The sequence below is a fragment of the Podarcis filfolensis genome (genome assembly GCF_964270895.1).
Source record: "Podarcis filfolensis genome assembly, chromosome: 5".
Lineage (NCBI taxonomy): Eukaryota > Metazoa > Chordata > Lepidosauria > Squamata > Lacertidae > Podarcis > Podarcis filfolensis.
Window position 1 is genome coordinate 77,122,204 of NC_139608.1, and position 3,386 is coordinate 77,125,589.

Below are 3,386 nucleotides of genomic sequence, written 5' to 3' on the forward strand. Positions count from 1 at the left end.
TCTTTCCCAACACCAGGGTCTTTTCCAGGGAGTCGTCTCTTCTCATGAGGTGGCCAAAGTATTGGAGCCTCAGCTTCAGGATCTGTCCTTCCAGTGAGCACTCAGGGCTGATTTCCTTAAGAATGGATAGGTTTGTTCTTCTTGCATTCCATGGAATTCTCAAGAGTCTCCTCCAGCACCATAATTCAAAAGCATCAATTCTTCGGCGACCAGCCTTCTTTATGGTCCAGCTCTCACTTCCATACATCACTACTGGGAAATTAGGAGCCAGTAAAAGGGAGGTGTTGCTCGGGTGGAAGATTAGACCAGAGTTTTCCAAACTGTGTGTCACGACATGTTGGTGTGTTGGCTATAGTGTGTAGGTGTGTCGCACAAACGCTCCCTGCACTCTTCCTGGGGTTGGAAAGGGTTAGTTTAACCCCCAGTTCCCTAGTAAAATTGAATTGCTGTGTCACAAAATGATGCAGAACTGAATTACTGTGTTGCGAAATGATGCATGTCCAAAAAAGTGTGTCACTAACTTGAAAAGTTTGGAAAGCTCTGGATTAGATTGGAATTACATGTCATATAGCTTTAATCAGATCCTTTGAGTCAATACGCTTCTGATCTTAATTCCATTTACATGCTCATTCCGGGGTGTAGGGGGGAAATCTCTTTCCATAGTGGATGGTAATATGGACGTAGAAACAGAGTGTGAAAAAATGGATGCCTCTGATTTTTAACCTTTCTTCCCTGCATGTATTTCACAGAGGTAAGAAGTAATTTAATCTAAAATTATTGTGACTACAACATGGGTTCTGCAGAAATATTTTCTCACTTGAATTACCTGTCTAGGGCACAGAGGGGAACCTCTGTCTTTCCTGATGTTGTTGTAGTCCTCTTCCATAAACCCCAACCAGCAACAAATGGAGAGCCAGACTCCCTCATGAGAGAAGTGTTTTGAAGTCTCACAGATCAGTTTGATAGGAGAGTTAAGCACATGTTGGAAAATTTCTCATTGCATTCAACAGGACTGAAAACTGCATAACCTTGGCTGGATCATGCCAAATGCATGTCATATTTTTAAATGATTAGCTAAATTAAAATCTTTATGCCAATGAAAATTCATCTGCCAATGTCAAATGCGGCACAATGGGGAAATTAGGAGATTTCTCTTGAGGAAGCTAAAATATTGACCATGGCTAACCAATTCATATTGAAAAGGATACCGCATTATAGTTAAAGAGTGCAGGCTAGAGATCAGTTAGGAACCAGTAACTTAATATTACATTAACCCTTTAAGGGCAAAAAACCCATAGTTAACAGACCTTCCTCTGTGATACACGCTTTGCCCGATTATATTAATAATGGGGGGGGGGTGTTAATAAAACAATTTCTTGCCATTTAGAGTTAAGACAGGCTCCACTTTCAGTGTGATGGCTATCACCCACAATAGAAAATTAAGAGAAAGAAAAAAGATATGGTATTGCGTCAGGCAGATTCCACTTTTTCAACTCAGTTTCCACACCGGGTTTATTTGAGTCCTGTTCACCTGTTTCTTGTTTGCAGGGTAATTGCATGTGGACTTGGGCGCAGGCCTTTGCTTTTTAGATCCACTTCTGATATCACATCTGTTTCATGGGAGAACTGTGCTTTATGCATGATGGTCTATAATAAAGTACTCCTGCTTTCATGCTGGGGCTCACCCTCTGAGTTTTGAGCAGGTGGCCCTGTGCTCTCAACCACTGAGCCTCTTGGGCTTGCCAATCAGAAGGTTGGCAGTTCGAATCTGTGCAACAGGGTAAACTCGCATTGGTATGTCCCAGCTACTGCCAGCCTAGCAGTTCAAAAGCACACCAGTGCAAGTAGATAAATAAGTACAGCTGAGGCGGGAAGGTAAACAGCATTTCCGTGGGCTCTGGTTTCCGTCACAGTTTTCCATTGCACCAGAAGAGGTTTATTCATGCTGGCCACATGACCTGGAAAGCTGTCAGTGGACAAATGCCAGCCCCCTTGGCCTGAAAGTGAGATGAGCACTGCAACCCCATAGTCACCTTTGACTGGACTTAACCGTACAGGGGTCCTCTACCTTTTACCTTTACCTTACATAGTGTGCGATAGTTCAAGAAAGCAGATGCAAAGTTGCAGTGGGTGGGGCTAAAATTCTGGCCCTCATTTCAAGTCAACGTTAGCTCTGCTGTACACACAACGGATGCCTGAATAGAGCTAAGCCCACTGCCTTTGGGTGCTGAGCAAACTGGAATATTTAATGACAAATGCTCCTTTTTAGAGATGGTGGGAGTATTCACAGCTAGGCACGTAGATAAATAATAAAATAGAGTGCATTTGGCAGCGATGGGTTATGTTTTCATCGTAACAAATGATTATTAGACCCAGCACAGCATCAGTAAGCACAGTGTGGTGGATATTGATTTTAACAAAAAGGGAAGGTTGTACCTTTTCTGCAACTGACGTTTGTAAGCAAAGCTATGATATCATTCAGGAGAACTGTGATTTGTTACACCAGATCTAGAATACTGTCTAGTGAAGACATAAAGCTTAGAAATGGGTATATGTCCTGTGTGATGGACTGTCATTACTTCTTTCACCATGCTCCCGTGTTTAAGTGGTTCCAACTTCAAACAAAATAAACCAAAGCAACTGATTGTCCAAGGGACCATGTCAAAATTACTATTGTGTAGTTAAAGCAAATTCCTAAATGCTTGCAGGAAGTCTATCTATCTATCTAGCTATCAATCAATCAATCAATCAATCAATCATCTATCTATCTCATTATAAAACAGTTGTTAAAACAGTTACTGTTGAGGAGTTTCTACAGCACTCCACAGAAGAAATCCAGAAATAATGTACGTTGCACTTTTCTCTCTTTCTAGTACCTGTTGGTGATGATGATAGCTGAACACAAGGGGATGGGCTGTGTCATAGTGACACTCTATTAATGGTGGCCACTGAGAACAATTACGCGGGAAGTGATAACAGCAATGTTTCTACACAGACTCCTATCCTTATTAAAGGAATAATTGCTATTTAATGAGCTCCTATTTTCACTAATGGCAGGAGATTAAAGCTGCTAGCCACCAGGTGAATACTAATGGAAATTCCTTAAGCAAATTAGATTATCGTTGCTTTAATTTTAATATGTGGCCGAACACACCGTTTGTTCTTGTCTCCGTCGAGCTAAGCACAAAGCGCTTGCTCTCGCTTTGTACATGGACTTGACTTGGGAAGGGAAATAATATTACAGTCATGACCAAATTTTGCCTAAAGCTCAATTCCGAGTACATTAGGAGGGCCTGCTCCTTGAGCAACACACTGCAGGAATTTTGGGGGAAGTTAAGAGAACTGCAGTAAGTTTATCTTAATTGCTCAGGGACGATCCACTTGTA

At 41.7% G+C, this 3,386-nt stretch overlaps 1 long non-coding RNA gene across 1 annotated transcript; it reads left to right on the forward strand.

Annotated features, from left to right (window-relative positions):
• Positions 1–634: 634 nt before the first annotated feature.
• On the forward strand, positions 635–3,031 carry LOC310763149. The gene is made up of 2 exons (XR_014548513.1): positions 635–751; positions 2,874–3,031. It is a non-coding gene; the product is annotated as an uncharacterized lncRNA (long non-coding RNA).
• The last annotated feature ends 355 nt before the right edge of the window (positions 3,032–3,386 follow it).